This window comes from Camelus bactrianus, chromosome 1 (assembly GCF_048773025.1).
Source record: "Camelus bactrianus isolate YW-2024 breed Bactrian camel chromosome 1, ASM4877302v1, whole genome shotgun sequence".
NCBI lineage: Eukaryota > Metazoa > Chordata > Mammalia > Artiodactyla > Camelidae > Camelus > Camelus bactrianus.
This window is the reverse complement of record NC_133539.1, coordinates 4,055,937-4,074,331: the sequence shown is the minus strand read 5'-3', so window position 1 is coordinate 4,074,331 and position 18,395 is coordinate 4,055,937. Positions and strand designations below refer to the sequence as shown.

General features: G+C 49.0%; 1 long non-coding RNA gene across 1 annotated transcript; it reads right to left on the bottom strand.

Moving 5' to 3' along the window:
* Positions 1 to 4,338: 4,338 nt before the first annotated feature.
* On the bottom strand, positions 4,339 to 7,503 carry LOC141574064 (uncharacterized). The gene is made up of 3 exons (XR_012500747.1): positions 6,962 to 7,503; positions 5,564 to 5,655; positions 4,339 to 5,158 (listed from the first exon to the last, which is right to left on the bottom strand). It is a non-coding gene; the product is annotated as an uncharacterized LOC141574064 (long non-coding RNA).
* Between the last annotated feature and the right edge of the window lie 10,892 nt (positions 7,504 to 18,395).

The window sequence follows — 18,395 nt, the reverse complement described above, 5'->3', positions numbered from 1 at the left end:
CTGATCCACCTGGATTTTTGTTCTAAAATCAAATGTGAATGAAAAATATTGCAGCTGTATCAGTAAAGGATGCTGCAGCCACCAAGCCATCAGCCACTACTGTCACCCCCCGACAGTGAGGGGAGGGGACTCAGGAGGGAAACAAGCAAGCAGCCCCCAGCGTGCCCCTGGGGGAACTCAGGATGTGGAAGAATGGGACACTGCCCTAGACAGCTAGGTGCACGTCAAAGGGAAGATTTCAATGAGCACAGACCTTTGCACCTTCCCACACGTAGAAAAGCCTAAATTCCTTAACTTGAGATGTCTGGCTTTCTTTAACAGGAACTATTTGATGTTCCGACTACCTGGTCTTTCTGGCAAAACTCCTGTATATCCTGGCTCCTCCCTGCCACTTTGGAACAGTCTCTTAGAACGATCTGAGAGGCTGTCACCCCAGGTTCGGACCCTCAGAAAGTCCTGTGAATAAAACATAACTCTCAACTTAGGTTGTGAATTTTATTTCCGTAGACACAAAGGTTTTCTGAGTTTTCCCTTTTGTACACAATGAAGCACGGAGTGGACTTGTGTTCTGATTTTAGTCAGGTTGGTCTTGACAATTTTTAGATAATTCACGGAATAAATTGTGCGGTTTTTCGGTGTCCTCAGTCCTGGGGCTAATGTTGGGGGAAGGGGTGGCCCAGAAGCCCTGTGGGCCAGGCTTACTCAGCACAGCACGTGGAATCTTGCTGTTCCACGAGGGGAGGACTATTGGCCCAATTCACAGCGGCGGAAACTGAGGGCCAGAGAGGGTGAGAAACTACCCAAAGTCCCACAGCTGGGAAGTGGCGGCACCAGGATGGCTCTAAGGCTTGCTGGGCTTCACGGTCTGTGCCCTTCGTACGACACCAAACTGCCCTTTGTAACTCGGTGCTGAACGCACTTGGTCCTCCAGACCCTAACGTCTAAGTCAGCAAATCAGCGGGGCCTCCGGAAGCCAGGGTCCACACTGCACATCTAACAAGGCAGGAGTGGGAAGCAACACCTGCAGGGAGTCATGATGAAATGGGGTGAACTCTTCCTGCATAAATCTGATTGTGGGTCATTATGTGGAAAAATAAAGGGAGGACATTTGAGCCTTAAAAAAAAATCCTAGTGAACGCAGTTTGCAGACTGAGGCATAAAGGAGGCTGAGGTCCTGATCAAGACCCAGTTGACAGGGTATTAGAGAGAAAACGCCGAGGGGCGGGCCCGCTGCTTGTGGGGGGGGGCGTGGCCAGCTCAGACAGAAACGTTTCCTGTAGTTAGAAAACTACAGACAAGAAGAAAGTATATCTACTCACAAAACCGGCTTTTCTAGTTTTGCCTTAAACCTCCCAGGGAGCCTGGCAGTTCCGGGGCTAAGGCAGGGCCCCTCTCCTAAATCAACAAGGACCAGGTTAACAAGGCGCGCCTGTAACAGTAAAGCCGCCAGTGAATTTACCAGCAAAACAGGTTTATTCAAGAGCAGTGGGGAATAGTAACTCGGCCACGCCCTGATGTCCAATCTCCCATCAGTCCAGAAAGCAAAGGAAAGGAAACTTACACAGAGGAGAAGAGGGAGCTGGGAGGGGCAGTCTGAAACAAAGTGTCCGTTGGAGGATGGAGTGGGAAGTATAGGGGCGTTCCATTGGCTGAGCTGTTGTCAAGCGAAGAGAAAATCTTCCTCCTGCTGGGGAAGGAAACTGGTAAGCTTCCTGCCTGAGACGCACGGTACCTTTCCTCAAGTTGGAATCTGCAGTGACTTCCATGGTAGGTGTGTAAGAGCTCCCCCTTCCCGCCCCCTGACTTTATTTTAGGGAGGTTTCCTTTTATTAATTTTCACACAAGACGACCACATCTGTCACCAGCTGGTCCCTACTCCAAACCCAGCAGACTCTTGCTGAAGGCCCTCCTTACTTTCCACCTTTTTCCCTCTCTCCTTCCCCAGCCCCTGGTGTGTCTCTGATGCAACAGCCATTGTTACTGCTCTCAGTGGGTCTGTGCTCGGGTGCATAGTCAATGAACACGCCAAGTACTTTCGATCAAAGCAGAAGTGTTACTACTTGTGACAGAGACAGGGAGATAGCTCTCAAAGCATGGACTCCCTGAACAGCAAAATCAGGGCAGTTTTAAGCTAGGGGTGCCTGCACACTCAGGAAGTGTGACCTTCCCGGTAGGGGTGGGGTTCTAGATGCACATGCCCAGGGTGCCAACCCTCTCAGACCTAAGCTGCGTGTTAAAAATGGCAACAACCCCCTCCCTTGGGACGGAGAGTTTAGCATTAAAATGAGGCAAAGTTTACTCCAGATTGACAAAGTCCAGGCACCTAGGTGAGTGAAGTGATGAGGGCCAGCAAAGGTCAGCGTCTTCCAACCTCAGGCCGCCGTTAACCTGGTGGCTGAGTGCTGAAGGGGGATTGGATCCTGCAAAACAGCTCAAGAATATGTGCCAGGCTGATCTCTACCTTTGAAACAGAACTTTGTAACTGATTTATTGTCTCCGTTACTTCTCTGGCCTCATAACAGCCATTTGTTCCTACATTCCTTGTTCTTTTAAACCATTAACTACTGAGACCTACTCTTTGTTCTGCAGGAAGACCTCGGAGGCCAGAGTCCGTCTGCCTCCCAATCACCAGTAAAGAACAGGAGGGGATCTGAAACCCACGTCTGGTTCTCCACTTAAGCTTGTCCAGTCCGTGTTAACTTGTCTTGTCGCCTGGTCCTCACATACCCTGGTTCTCACATACCCTGGTTTAACCCATCCCTTCCTCAGCGCTGTCTCACCAACACCATCACTGCTTGCTTTGCCTGCGGTCCTGCAGGAGGTACCCCGCTAAGGCTCCTGAGCACAGGTGCCACCTCTCCAGGCCCCCAGGGCTCCCCGACGCCAAGCCTGCGCAGACAAGCGCCACCCCCAGGGCCCCCGAGCTCACAGCACCCGGGCTCCGTGCTCTTCGAGTGGCTATGACTCGGTGGCCGCTGCTCAGTAAAAGGGGCTGTATTGTTGAGACAATTTCACCACCAGTGCTTCAAGCAGGGAAGGCCGTGTTGAGGATATGCTTAAATCACCGAATATCGTGACGACTCTCATTTCTCCTTCAGGAAAATTGTCCAGAAAGCCTGCTTTTCCAGGTCACGAGGCGAGTCCAGCTAGGTCGCAAGCACAAACTGTAAAGCAGCAGCCATGTCCCCAGCGCTATTCCAGGGACAGCGGGCCACCCAGGACTGGGTGTGTCGATGTAGCAACTTCCGTGGGGCACACTGGAGAAAAGAGCAGGAAAAATTGCCAGAAAGTGTGTGTGGAGGGTGGGGGAGGCGTATGTGTCCTGCAGGTCATCCGAAAACGGCCAGAGGAGGAGCGGCTCTGAGTGGCTGCGTTTGGTGCGGGGAGACCATGCACACGCGCGCCTGCTCTCGTGTTTGGCATCTGTATCCAGAAACCATGCTTTTAGAAAGGAAATTGAAGTCTTTAGTAGAAAAAAGTCAGAAAATATAAACTCAAATTATCTGTGACTCCAAACAAACCATGTAGCTTATATAAGCCTCGGTTTCCTCGCTATGTAAGCTAGAAATACTAATTCTTACCCCCCACACACCTAGGAAGATTGCTGAGACAATCCAGTTACATTGTGAATTGAATGTGGATTTTTTTTAAAAATATAAAGCACTGTAGAAATTCAAGCTACTTACTTTTACCGCAAAGTAAAGGGAGTATCAGACTAATGGGTGTCAGTATGTTCCCTTTCCACCCCCAGGTTTTGTGACGGTGAGGAGGTAGCGTGCGCTGTACAGCCCCCTAAAAAGCTTCATTGTATGTTGATCAGCAACAGAAGAACCCTTTCTTCAAATATGTGATGTCTGGAGTCGGGCGGGGGGCAAAACGCTTATTCAAACCAAATAAACGCGTCTTTAGAAAACGAATCCAGAGTCCACCCGTTTTCACGAGGCTCTTGGGAGGAACAAAGGACATCGTGAAGCTAAAACCTTCTTTGAGCTCTGGGAAGCATTGCACATACTGGTTGTTGCTGTCACTGGCCTAGTGAACTGGGAGAACTGGGGGCAGCAGGGGGCCGGTTCAGAGTGCCCCTAGAAGGGAGGGTAACGACACCACTGGAGGCTAAGGAATGACAGGATGTGGGGGGACGGGATGGTAACCGTGAGAGGGAGGGAGGTGGGAAGGAATGAAGGGGACAGAGGGCACAGAGGTTCCCTGGGCGAGAGAGGGGCCCTCCCCAGCCCCTGATGGTTACCGCTGTCCTTGCTCCAAAGACTGGCCTCCAGCTGAGCAGGGCGCCCCTGGACAGAGGACAGGAGCATCCGGACCCCTGATGCAGTGAAGGTCCCAAAACATGAGTTCTGAGACACTGGTCCCACCTCAGGGGACAGTCAAGCCATTAGGTCTAAGTCCTGAGACCAGGTGTTCACCCATCTTGCTTCCTGATCTTCGAGACCGCAGCTGCCAAAACCTGTCCTCGTTCTCACTTCTGCTTTCCATGGATGTGACTGTGCTAGATGAATGCAGTTACAGTGTCACCTTTATGTCCTGGAGCACCTCACCAGGGCAGGGTCATGAAGCAGGTGCCATCTGGGAAGGAGGCAGTTCCAAGAGCTGGTGACTTTTGGATGCATTCCTGGGGAAGGGGCAGAGAGGGCTGCTAGGGGTTCCCAAGGAAGGGTGTGTGTGTGGGGGGGTGCTGTCTCTTCTGAACACACCGCCATTCTTATCCTCCCTCGTGGCCCTGCTGAGCTGGGCGGTCACAGCCCTGGGCCATTAGCGTGATAAAACTGGTATTTCCAGACGGCTCTGGGCCGGGAGCTACACCAGGCGCGTGAGGCCTCTGGGAGCAGGGTGTGCGGGCCCTGGCCCAGGGCCCTCACTGCTACAGACTGTGCTCCCGACGGCCTGAGGGCTGTCCGCTCCCCGCTGGCTGGTCTGGAAGTCCGGCTCCTCGGGAGCTGGTCTCTGAGGACAGAGACGGACCCTGCCAGCCCTGACAGTGGGGATCCTGGGAGGTCACCGCTTGGAGTAAAAAGTAAACAGGCAGCTCAGTAAAAGACGCGGTGTCTTCAAGGCAAGTCCATCCTCGTTCTCCAGGGTTTGCTTCCTCGGCCACTTGCTTCTGGGAACTTGCTCGTCTGAAAACACGCCCTCCCAGCTGTTCCTGGAAAACAAAGGAGGGAGACGTAGGAAAAACCCTTTCATCACCTGGTACAGGGCTTCACATGGACGCAGATGGGGGGAGGTCAAAGCGGGGCTTGTGGTAGTGAACAAAGAGGGATTCAGCCAGCCCGCGGAAAGCCGGGCCCGCAGCAGACGGGCCGACCTACGCCTGTGTTTTGTTTTTTTTTTCTAAAACATTTCTAGCCAGGGGGGCAAAAATGTGATTCAGGGAGAGGAAAAATCAACCAGGGACTGAACAAACGTATTCAAACTAATCTGAAACCTACATCCATATTTTTAAAAGGAGCCCCAGGCACAGCCACCTGCCCACCCAGCAGGGGACCCCGGGGAACGTGAGCATTTGACACCAGAGAGATTCCCAAGAGGGACCTGACTGTAAACTCACTTGAACTGTTTTCAACTGTTTCTTCCGTTGTGAAAGCGGATGGCAGATGAGACCGAGGCCTACCCTTCTGCCCAGAAGACCAAACCTACAGGCTTAAGAGAAAGCACTGACAATGGGTGAGATCTGCCAAGCTGGCCGGCTCCTCCAAACCCCTGCCTAGCAAAGAGAAGTGTTTGCAGACAAAATGTGCTCCCAGGTGCATACATTCCTATTACAGGCAGATTCATCTTGGATAAGAAACTCTGTTAATTGTCCTCCAACACAGGGCATTTCATGCGAGTTCCCTGACAGAGCTGCTGTTGCTGGAAGAGGGTCTATGGAATGGGACAGGGAGTGGGGCCCAGATTGGGGGTGGGAGGGGGGACAGAACCCTTCCTTTGCAGGCAAATCCCAGCTTCTCAGGTAAGTGACTACCCCCAGGAGACCCTGCACTTCCCCCAAAATTAGGACCCCAATGCCTGGAGAAGTTCTGAGCAACCCAGCTCTGCTGATGACCTGGGTAGATGAGCCCTTCTTTTATTCTAGAGGAGCCAGTCCTAGTCAGAGTGCTGGGCAGGGCCGGACAAACCTGCACCCATGTGCTGGGAGCACCGGCCCTGGCGCTTGTGGCTTATAAGCCATCAAGAGATAGTCTGTTTGCTTGTGTGCGTGGTGTGTGCGTGCTGTGGGGGGTGTGTGCACGGTGCAGCATGTGATGAGGTGTGTGGTGTGGTATGTAATATGGTATATGGTGTGTGGTGTGGTGTATAATGTGTGTGGCGTGTGTGATGATGGAGGGCGGGGGTCACAGTGAACTGGGGTGGTCAGGAAGCCCTCTGAGTGCCTAAGGACTTGCTGGTGCTTCGCAAACAGGGGGGTGGACAGAGCCGTGTTTGAACTGCTGTGGGGAAAGCACGCCCAGGTCACTCTCAGCACCAGGTGGAGGGCGGTGAGTCTCGCCGGCTGGTCACTGAGCCCAGGTCTCATCCCCTGTGAGACACGGTGACAGGAGAGTGAGGACGCGTGTAGAGCTCCTGTCACGCAGTAAGAGTGCCTGAGAGTAGCTAGTGAAGCCCTTAATGGTATTTTTATTTTAATATTGTAAAACATTCATGCAGTAAAATATTTCACTCAGGCACTGGAATAATCTATTCTTCTTCTCCTCTAGATAACAAGGCCCTGGTGCTTCCTTTAGGTTTGTATAGGATTTTACATTTTGCAAAATACTCTCAAATGAAAAATCGTCTCACACCAATTATCTACCCTCCACTTCCTCTGCAGGCTACTTACTTAAACTTCTTGCACTTCAGTTTCCTCTTCTGTCCATGGTTTATAAATGACTTAATAAAAATAGAGTATCTACAACTGTGTACACAGTAAGTGCAATATAAATGTTTCATAAAAGTAGATCATCCACACCTGTGTATACAGTGAGTGCCCAATAAATGTTAGCCAGCCTCCCAAGCTGGTCTGCATTGGGCAGGTTCTCTGCTCTGCCTCAGGTGCTTGGTCCTGAGGGTCCAGGGTCAGTCATTCTGGTTGATAGAAGACATCCATGAAGGTGAACCTGGGAAAGTGAGAAGTTAAAAAGAAAGAAGGATTGAGGGAGGAAGAGAGATAGAGAAAGAAAGAAAGAGAGAAAGAGAGGGGGCCAGCCAGGCCATGTACCATAAATGGGAAAGATAATCAGACCAGGGATGGACCCAAGTACCAGGTAGTATGTTTCCATTTTCCTCTTTGATTTCCTTCCCAACAGAATCTCCAAGCATTCAGAAGCTGGGGCCAAATCCAGCATCTCTCTGTGTTCTCTCTGGCCGGCAGTAGAGTTGAAAACCATCTACTATGAATGTCCATACCCAGGTCTGCTCACATTAACAGTATTTTCAGAGTTTATGTATCTTAACTCCAAAACAACACAATGAAGTATTTTTCCACTATAGTATAGTTGATTTATGATACTACATTAATTTCTGGTGTACAACATAGTGATTCAAAATTTTTATAGATTATATTTCATTAAAAGTTGTAATAAAATATTGGCTACATTCCCTGTGCTGTGTAATATATCCTTGTAGCTCATTTATTTCATGCATAGTAATCTGTATCTATTAATCCCCTGCCCCTCTTTTGCTCCCCCTCCCTTCCCTCTCCCCACTGGTAACCACTAATTTGTTCTCTTTATCTGTGAGTTGTTTGTTTTGCTATATTCATTTGTTTTATCATTTAGATTCCACATGTAAGTGGTAAGATTCAGTATTTGTCTCTCTCTGTCTGACTTACTTCACTAAGCGTAATATCCTCTAGGTCCATCCATGTTGTTGCAAATGGCAGAATTTCATTCTTTTTCATGGCTGAGTAATATTCCATCACATATATATTTATTGCAAGGATGGGTTCGATATCCTCTAATCAATCAACATGATACAATGCATTAATAAAAGGAAAGATAAAAATCACATGATTATCTGTATAGAAATAGAAAAAGCATTTGACAAAATTCAACATCCATTCATGATAAAAAGTCTCATCAGAGTTGGTGTAGAGGGAACATACATATCACAATGACTTTTTAAAAAGACATTTTAGCACAAAACTGTATAATATGGGAAATAGGAAATCAATAAATGGACTTACAAGAACTGACCCTTAAAAAACTGTTTAACATACATTTTTTCTGTGAATCAGCTGGATTCACCTAAACATATGTAGGAGGTGTTACATATATCCTAAATAAGTAGTGACAAAAATAATTAAAAAAAAAAACTCTGCCATCAATCTTTTGCCAAAAATTAGAAGCTTCAGTGCCCACTCACTTGAAAATGACTTAAAGCGTCATGACATTATTTTTAATGAAAGTTTTATTTACTGGGTATTCTTGTTAACATCTGAAGAAGCCAAACAAGAATTTTGGCTTCCTTAGTTTGTTCTTCTAGCCTTTCCTTGATAGAGTTTCTTTTGGTTGGTACCCGGAGTGTCTCCTGCCCAGGAGAAAATGAAGAGTGGATTCTAACCACGTGTCTTGGGTCCAAGGCACTGCCATTTCCATAGCTTAATAAACAGTTCAGCTCCTACAAACCACCATAGCCTCCCACTCAAGAGAGCAACATCCCTGGGCTCTAGAGTGGCCAGCAGGGCTGAGGCAACCCCAGCAGTGCCCTGAGTGCAGCGCAAGGTGGCAGGAGCCACATCTGCCAGGAGAACTTTTAAGGGTACCCAGGCTGCAAGACATCCTGGGACTCTAGGAAGTAAGAGGGTCCCTGGGGGTAATCTTGGGACCCCCTTCGATTCCTTCCTTCCTTCAACAAATATACACTAAGTACTTAGAGTGTGCCACCCTCTGTCCTAGGCATTTGGGATGTGTCAACAAACAGAACAGGCAAAGACTGCCGCCCACATGAAGTTTATGTCCTGTGGGAGGGAGATATGCAGGGAGAGAGACAGTGAGAAGTAAAGAGCAAACAGAATGAGTGATTCACTTGTCTGGTTGGTTATAAAGTGACAAGAGCTCTGGAGGGAAAGAAAGAAGGAGGAAGGAAAGAAGGAAGGAAGGAAGGAAGGAAGGAAGGAAGGAAGGAAGGAAGGAAGGAAGGAAGGAAGGGGAAAGGGACAGGAAGGAAGACTGGAAAAGAAGGAAGCAGAGGAGGACGAGGGTCAGCCAGCACCTGGGCAGCTGGGGAGCAGGGGCTGGCTGTGAAGGGACAGAGAGAGGTAACCTCTGAGCAAGGGCTTGAAGTAGGGGAGGGATGCAGTGTGGAGACGTCCAGAGGGAGAACATTCCAGAGGGAACAGCCAGTAAAGGGGCCCTAAAGGCGCAGGGCACTTGAACATTTGCTGAAATAGCAGTGAGGCTGGATGCCTGGGAGTTTGGGGAGGAGGGGCTGTGGAGACCCCAGGGGGCCTGTGAGACTTGGGTCCTTGGGAACCACTGCAGAGGTTTGAACAGAGGAGCGACACAATGTGGCATATTTTACCAGGACCCCTGCGGCAGCTGGGCAGAGAACAGACCATGAGGGGCAGGAGCAACAGCCAGGAGACTAGCTGGAAGGCTCGGGCAGGTGGGAGATGACGGTGGCTAGGAGCAGGTGGCAGTGAAGGAATAAGAAGTGGGTGGTCAGTTTCTTGTGAATTTTGAAGGTGGAGTCAGATGATTCTTGATGAATAGACATTGGGTGTGAGAGAAATAAAAGCAAGGATGCTGAGGCTGTAAACTGACATGATATTTCAAGCCACAGTTCTGGGTGAGACCCTTCATGGCACAGGAGGGGACCGAGAACTGCACCCTGGGATCTCCAACACTAAAGGGTTGAGAAGAGAGGGACCGGGATCTGTGGAGAGACCAGCAAGAATAGAGGAAAACCAGGGGAGAGGGGTGACAGTCAGGAAAAAAGAGAATGAAGGTCGAATGGTCAGCCCTGAATCACGCCCTGCCAAGGACCCAGGCCAGAAGGGAACTGAGCTCACCAACTCCATTCTGGGGCTCGGAGCCAAAGATTACTTTCACACCTTGATTGTCCTTCTGTGGGTTGTGCAAGCTCGTCCACTTGGTTCACACTTGGCTTCCGTCAAGGAACTCCATCAAGTTCAATGTCCAATGTCGTGAAAACAGGTCTCAAGGCTAGGTGCTTATTTACTCAGCCTTGAGCTTTGAGCAAGTACAAAATGCCCAGCCCAAGGTTATTCCAAAGAGCTAGTAAAAGAACCCCACTGCAGCCATCAGACTCCCAGGCAGAAAGAAAGGCAAGCTCACCACCCCCATTCATAAACAGAAAACCGCCAGCCTTCAGGACCTGATACGGTCGGGCTGTTTTCACTTCATGGGGGAAGCTGTTCTGCTCTGTGCCCTTGTAAACTGCAGAGACATTAGAGTACTTTCTTCCAAAACTAGATAAAAACTTCATCCATCCAAGCTTCACTTAGATGGAAATAATCTAGAGGGTTTTTTTAAATGTAAAATGCAAATTTTTATTTTTTACTTACTTTTATTGAAGTATGGTTGATTTACAGTGTTGTGTTAGTTTCAGGTGTACAGCAGTGATTCAGTTACATGCATATATATACATATGTTTTCTTTTTCAGATTCTTTTCCATTACAGGTTAATACAAGATATTGAATGTAGTTCCCTGTGCTATATAGTCTTCGCTGTTTATCTATTTTATATGTAGTGGTATGTATAGATTAATTGCAAACTCCTAATTTATCCCCCGCACCCTTTTCCCCTTTGATAACTATAGTTTGTTTTCTGTGTCTGTGAGTCTGTTTCAGTCTTGCAAGTAAGTTCATTTGTATCGTCTTTTTAGATTCCATATATAAGTGGTATCATATGGTATTTTTCTTTCTCTTTCTGGCTGACTTCACTTAGTATGACAATCTTCAGGTCCATCCATGTTGCTGCAAATGGCATTATCTTATTCTTTTTTACAGCTGAGTAGTATTCCATCATATGTATGTGTGTGTGTGTGTGTGTATATACACCCCCCCCCCACATCTTCTTTATTCGGTCATCTGTCAATGGACATATAAGTTGCTTCCACATCTTGGCTATTATAAATAGTGCTGCTATGAACATTGGGGTGCATGTATCTTTTTGAGTAGAGTCTCAAAGTCTCATTTAAAACTCTACAAATAATAAATGCTGGAAAGGCTGTGGAGGAAAGGGAATCCTCCTACTCTGTGGATGCAAATGTACCTTGATGCAGCCACTATGGAGACTCCTTTAAAAAATAAAAATAGACTTACCACATGATCCAGCAGTCCCACTCCTGGGCAGATATCCAGAGAACACTCTAACTCAAACTGATGTAATCTAAAGATATTGATGGAGGAAAAGCCTAGGCAAATATATTGCCTTCAAATTCTTCCTGAAGTTATGCAATGGACATGTTACTCCAGTCTGGGGTCCAACATCTTCTCCACCTTCTATGGGGCAAGTTCCTTAACTTGTCCAGGTCTCAGCTGCCTCACCTGTAAACTGGGGATGACAATGCTCACTGCCCACCATTGCTTAGGGATCAAGTGATATAAAGTGTGCAAGAACCTGGCATACGGCAGCTGATCAATAGTAACTATTATAACGGTGATTGTCTGACTTTAAACACTTCCCAAGAAGATAAATTTCACCAGCATTCTCATCCCCCAAGCCCCCAAGAAGCCCCAAAGTCCAGTCCTGACAGCACTGGGTCCACCCTCCCTGACCAAAACCCCCACTGCTCGGAGTGACTCTTATGGGAGGGTTGCCCAGGTGAGACGCCTGGTGCCCCGCTGTTCGGGAGAGGCCCATCTGGACCTTCTCCCCTCTTCATATGGGGCAGCAGGACCCTTCTCGGGAGTTTGGGTGGCTGGAGGGAGCTCCTGAAGGCAGTGTAGGCTTGCGATTCAAATACCAGGTCTGTGGTTTAAGAGCTGATGGTTGCCATCTCACTGTGTACACAGGTCAACGCCCTGTTCTTTGCCCCGAGGGAGTTTCATGTGTGACTTTCTTTTTCAGGTGCTTTCTTATTGACTCTGGACTCAGCCCCCACCCACCTGAGACTGACAGGCTCCAGTCTCCCTGATAAAACTGAACAAACTCACCCTCCAAACCCAAGCCAAGCCAAGCCAGGGTCAGCCCCGCCATCTCCACCTGCATGGCTCACTCAGGGTCAGGGCACCCTGCCCACCTGCCCCAGGTCTTGAGAAGGTGTTTCCTCCACAGGACTCCACAGGGGCCCAGGTTTGTCACCTGGTGGGGAGTGTCAGTGTTCCAGACCCAGATTGTACACGAAAGGGTTTCTGGTAAGATTTTATAGTGGCAGAGCTAAAGCTCTAGGTTTTAAACTTTTTAAAACTTGAATATGGTTGAACCTGTATTTTCCTATCACCATCAACAATAATAATTGTTACTAATTAAAATCAAAGCTAGTGACTGTGAAGCGATTAAAACGTGCCAGCCAGCTCTGTGTGAGGTGCGGCGTGTCTTGCGGGTTAATTTCACCATGTTCAGTGAAGTGAGTTTTCGCTCCCATTTCACAGACAAGGAAGGTAGAGTTGTGTGAGGCGTGATACAGCAGGTGAGCCTGGCGTCAGGACTCAGTCCTTGCTGTGGGACCCAGGGCGCCTCCCTTCCCTCCTCAAAGAACCCTCCCTACACCCCTCGCCTTCATCCTGGTCCAGCCCCCCCTCACCCAGCAAGACCCCTCCCCCTCCCCCCTCACTCCCTCTCCCCACCCACTGAAGGAGCCTGGTGATGTAATCAGGACTTCAGGTTCTCGGCGGTGAAGTGGTTTTATTTTTTCATATCAGACCTCCTTAGCTTCAAGAATCCTTTCTTTTTCAACAACTGCATTAAGCCTTTCAGTCATGTTCTCAACCACTGTTCAGATTCAAACTCTAAGTTTCTTTGTATCATTGGTCACTGTTTCTTATATACCATACCTTCCTTTTCTTGAATTCCTCCTTCTAATTCTTTTTTTTTTCCCATTTGGTGGACGGATTTCATCAGTAAGAACTTTTTCAGAAGCAGCACATGAAAGTACACTGCCCTCCCCCATTCCCTCCCAGGGGGAAGAGGACCCTGGGACCCGTCCCGTTTCCCTCGGTTGGGCTGTTCCACCACCATTCAGTCTCCTGGAGACACCCCCCATTCCCAGCAGACACGCAGTTTAAACAACACTCTCTTTGTCCTTGGAATTCCCAAGTGTCCTTTCCAGTAATCCCACCCAGCACGTGGTGAGGACTTTTGATCTGACATCTTTAGCTCAAGGAAAGTCTGTTTCTTTGGCCGTGATTTCGCCTGCACTATTTCAGATCTTCCTTCCTGGAACCTAGACCCCCTTCCCCACGAATCTGTCCTTTCAGGGCCCCCACCTCTTTGTCTCTGCCCTGGGCCTGCACCCGTTGCTTGAATTACACTGAGCTGTTCATTTCTCACCCCCGAGTCCAGCTCTGCCCCTCCTGCCATTTCCTGCCTCTATGAGTTTTCCTTTTCTTCTCAAAAATTATGTGTTTTATCTCCGAGGATTCTTTTTTGAGCTCCAATTGCCTTTTTTTTTTCTTTTACAGTAAAAGCTCTTATTTCTTTCCTATAATAGCTTCTGAAATTTCCCCAAGGAAAAGAAATATGAGAATTCTGTGTTAAATCCTCCACTGCTCTCCCCGCTAGTGGCTCTCCTTAAGCTGCCGGTTCTCCTCGTGTGTCTGAGAACTTCTCGTTGCCTGCACGTATTCAGAAGTAAAAGCTAAGACTGAAGGATCCTGGAAGCTAGTGTGGGAATCTCTCTGTAACTAATGTAGTGAGAGTCTTTGGGAGAGGGGAGGGGATGGGCTGGGGGCTGGGGGCCAGCAGGCAGGTTTCCTCTTGGGGATGGTGCGGAGGCAGGATGGGGGCAGGTGGCCACAGCTAAGAACAGTGAGCAGGAGTGGTGCCATTTTGAGCTGGGAGTGGGATGTGGGGGCTGCCCAGGGGTCCTTGAGTCCACAGGCAACAGCTGGGCAGTCACTCTGCGTGTGGGATTTCTGAGATTTTTGATGAGTCCTCCTACAACTGCTCCAGGTTCGCCCACTCGCCCTTCCAGCCTCTCTCTGCTGGTGGGATTTTACTGGTGTCAGGAAGAGGGCCCAGAGGCTCGCAGCAGGGGCCAGGCATGCGCGGACTTTCCCCTGCTGCCTGGGGCCCTGCTCCCACCTCTTTTACAAGGGCACCCTACAGGCAACTGCAGCCTGCTGGGGCCCTGCTGTCTGTTAAGGACCCTGCCAGGCCGGATGTCCCACATTACAGAGCAGGACAGGGGCACATCTGAGGTCTGGTGCCGCAGTCAGCTACTTTTTGGAGACAAGGGCCTTTCTGATTATTTGCCTCTTGATCTCCTTTGCCTTCAGTCCTCCAGCCCCACCCAGACATCCCACGTGGGCCGCTGCACCTTGAGCTTGAGCAGGGAGGGCAGTGGGGAGGGGGTTCTGTGCCCTGAGCTCAAGGGACAGGGTGGTTTCCGAGGCCCACGTTGCTTCTTCCTCCAGAGTGAAATGAAGCTGATCCTATCTGAACCAAACAGCAGGGGTTCTGAAGCCCCACTGGGCGCAGGACTCTCCTGGGAGGGGGAGGGGAGGCCGAAGCAGAGCCCTAGGCACCCCCACCCCCACTGCAGTCTGATCCACACCTTCTCCTGCCCTTTCCTCCGTATTCCTTCTCCTTCACTCCCTCCCATCACGCTTTACTTTCTTCCTCCCACAAACCCATAAATCCGCACAAAGGACAGTCCCATTCTCTAAACGGCCCCTGTCGGAGCAGATGCTTCTGCAGGCGCTAGCTTGAATTTGTCTTCTCCAGACTTCTACCAGGAAAAGGAAGCGATTAAGACTTTCAGACAGTGACCAAAATAAATACAGCACATTAAAGAAGACACTGGTGCAGCGAATGAATAGGTCTGTGGCCGGCAACCCACTTCTGATTTCACCACCCAAGGACACTGCCTCCGTTGGCACTAATATTAGTTGATTTTGATGATGTAAAAGTTGCTGAAGGCGAGAGAGCTGTGAAAGGATGCCGAATGTGGTGAAGATTCCACTCTCTTCCCTGTGTGATCACAACCAAATGATGTTCAGTCTCTCAAATGAGAAATGGAAACCTTCCCTAATGCGACAGGAAAGACAGGGCAGCTGAGGAACCCACCTAGGGGGTGGGGCAGGGGAGGTCATCCCGAACACGCCCTAGGAACCAAGAGACAGGAAGGACCGCGGTAGAGATGGGCAACCCCAAAATCCCAGATGTACACAGCCAAGGGGTCACAGTCTTAAAATCTAAGACAACATTTTCAGGGAAGGTAAACTAACATCTATTGAGTAACTACTATGTAGCAAGTACTTTCCACAAGTCACATCCTATTTCTCTGACTCTATTCATAAGATCAGAGCTGGTAAGTTCTGCACCCCAACCACTATTCATGCACCACTAAGGAAAACAAAGTTACCATTAAACAGTGATGTGATACTTTCTTATCTCTTAGGTGCTTTGTATTATGCCTATGAAAGAGGTTTTCAGCCCAATGTGGGTATTCCTGTGCAAACATAAAATAAAGGTGAAATAAACCGGTAACTTATTCTTAGATTTTTCCACACTCCAGCAAACTCTCCTGAATCATTTTTGGACTCACAGTCATCAATGTCTGTGTTTTCCCTACAGTATCGTTCTCTGGGCCGTTAAGGTATGAGGGGATACAGTTTCCTAGGAGGGGTGTATTAGATTCCTATTGCTGCTGTAACAAACTACTGCAAACTTGGTGGCTTAAAACAGCATGAATGTTATTATCTTACACTTCTATGGGTCAGAGTCTGACTTGGGTCTCACTGAGCTAAAATCAGGGTACCAACAGGGCTGTTTTCCTTTCTGGTACTTACAGGGGAGAGTTTGTTTCCTTGCCTTTATAAGTTTCTCAGGTCACCTGAATTCCTTGGCTTGCGGTCCCCTTCCTCCCTCTTGCAGGCTAGCAACACTGTCTCTCTCTGACAGTTCTTCTGTAACCACGGCTCCCTCTGAGCACAGCTGGGAAAGGTTCTCTGATTTTAAGGATGCGCATCATTAGATTGGGCCCCTCCTGGATAACCCAGGCTGCTCTCTCAAGCTCAAGGGCATTCATTTAATCACAGCTGCAAAATCCCTTCCGCTATGTAAGGTAATGTATTCACAGGTTCCAGGCACGAGGACATGGACATCTTTAGGGGAGCACATACTGCCACCATGGTGGTGTCACCTTCCTGCAAGCGTTTAGGCTGGACTTTCTGGACATTACCTGAGTATCAGCAAAAAGCTTCAGACGATCCCAAGACTCATACACCTTTCTTAAATGATCCTTAAGTGGTTTGAAATGTCAAGGAAAGTGGCACAGGAATAACAATCAAATGCGTGCCTTCTCAGGGGACACACATGCATCCTGGCTTTGGAGGTGTTAAAATATGAACAGATCAAATCAAGGGATGGTGGAATGTAACTGAATCCTAACAAGGAGCCCACTAAAGTAAGTAAACAGACCTTACTGACACACAACTTTAGGGGGCGCCATCCATGCTGACTCTATGAGAACACGCCCCTGGAGGAGGGCAGTAGATACATAGATAAGGAAACCAAGGCTCAGGGAGCAGAAGTTTGCCTGCGGACGTCCCAATGGTCTGTGGCAGAAGTTGGTCCTGGATCTCTGGGCTCAGAGCCTTTGCGCCATCCTTTAAGTTTTGTTATCTCTGAGCTCGACCAAAGAGCAGAGCTGGTGGTGGACAAACATTTGGAAACCCCCATGATTCTGGCAGCCCACCTCTCTAGTTAGAGCCTCGTCCAGGTGGGAACCAGTTGATGTAATATAATACTGATGATCCTTATTTATCCAACCGATGTGTTCCTGAGAGGGAGGTCTGTTTGTAGAGGGCGACCTATTGTAAATGCATGAGGGGAAGGTGGTACAAGGAGTCTGAGGTGAGCCTTTCTCCCCTCTCCCCCACGATGTGCCTGATTAGTCATTTTACGAAGGCAGCGTGGTTCAGGGGCAAGAACTCAGGCTTGGGCAGCTGACAGACCAGGTTCGAGCCAGATGGGCTGTGTACTCACCATCACCAGGCAGACCTCCGACTCCCTGTGCTCAGTGCCCTTCTCCGTGGCTTGGGCACGCGATGCCCGCCTCAGAGTGTCAGAGAGCAAGAGGACGTGCAGCAGTAAGCATCCAGGACGCGGTGGGAGCTCGCTGCTCCTGCCCCTCAAAGTCCCTCCATAAACCTGGACTTCTGCCCTCCCCGCCTCCTGCCGTCTGAGGGCCAAGGTGAGGGGATTTGTGTGCTGCTCTGCAAGCGGACCAGCCCCAGGCAAACAGAGGAATGGCGCAGATCTCTGTGCGCTGAGTGTCCAAACGCGAGTCCTACCGGGCCTCTTCCCTGTGTTGTGCAGACTGACCCTCTCAACACGAAACGTGAGGTTCTCCCTCTCAGTGCCCATTGCCACCGTCCTCGTGGGTTCTTGCAGTGGCCTCCTAACTGGTCTCCCTGTCTCCAGGCTCACCGCTCCCAACTCTCCTTCGCCCAGCAGCTGGAGTGATGTTTCCAAAAAGGAAGTGTGTTTACAGTCTGTCTCCTGCTACACTGCGGTCTCTGATGGGAGGGGCTCAGTCTGGTCTTATTGGCTGTAATGTGGTGTCGGACACAGAGGGACGCTCCACGTGTGTCTGTTAAAAGAGCGAAGACGTGGATACGTGGATACTGTTGGGACGATCTCCTGGCCAGGTGTTCTTCGGGAGGTCCTCCCCAACTTGACCATCCTGTGATCTTTAGAAAGGTCACATCAAGGGGCTGACCCAAGCCCTGGGGTGAAAAGCACAGACTCCGAAACCAGACCTCAGCTTTTGAATCTGTGCATCTGTAAAATGGGAATAATAGTAGTGCCTGCTGATAGGGTTAGTATTAGGGTCATACATTTCACTGAGAACACTGCCTGGCATGTTCCCAGCCAACCCATATTATTTTGAAACAAATCTTATTTCACTCATAAACATTGTAGCAATATGTCTCTATAGAGAACTCTTACACACACACACTCAACACCATTATTACATCTAAAATATTAACAATAATTCCATCACATCATCCAACTAGTGTTCAAATTTCTCTAATCATCTCGCCAGTAACTTTTTAAATATACTCAAATAGGGATCCAAATAAGGTCCTTAAATCATGATTGATTGATACGGGTCTTGGGACTCATGGTCTAGAGCAGGGTTGGCAGATTTTGTCCATAAAGGTTAGGCAGTAAATGTCTCAGGTTTTGATGGTCAGTCTCTGTTGCAGCTACTTAAACAAGCAGGCGTGGCTGTGTTTCAACAAAGCTTCATTTACAAAAACTGGCAG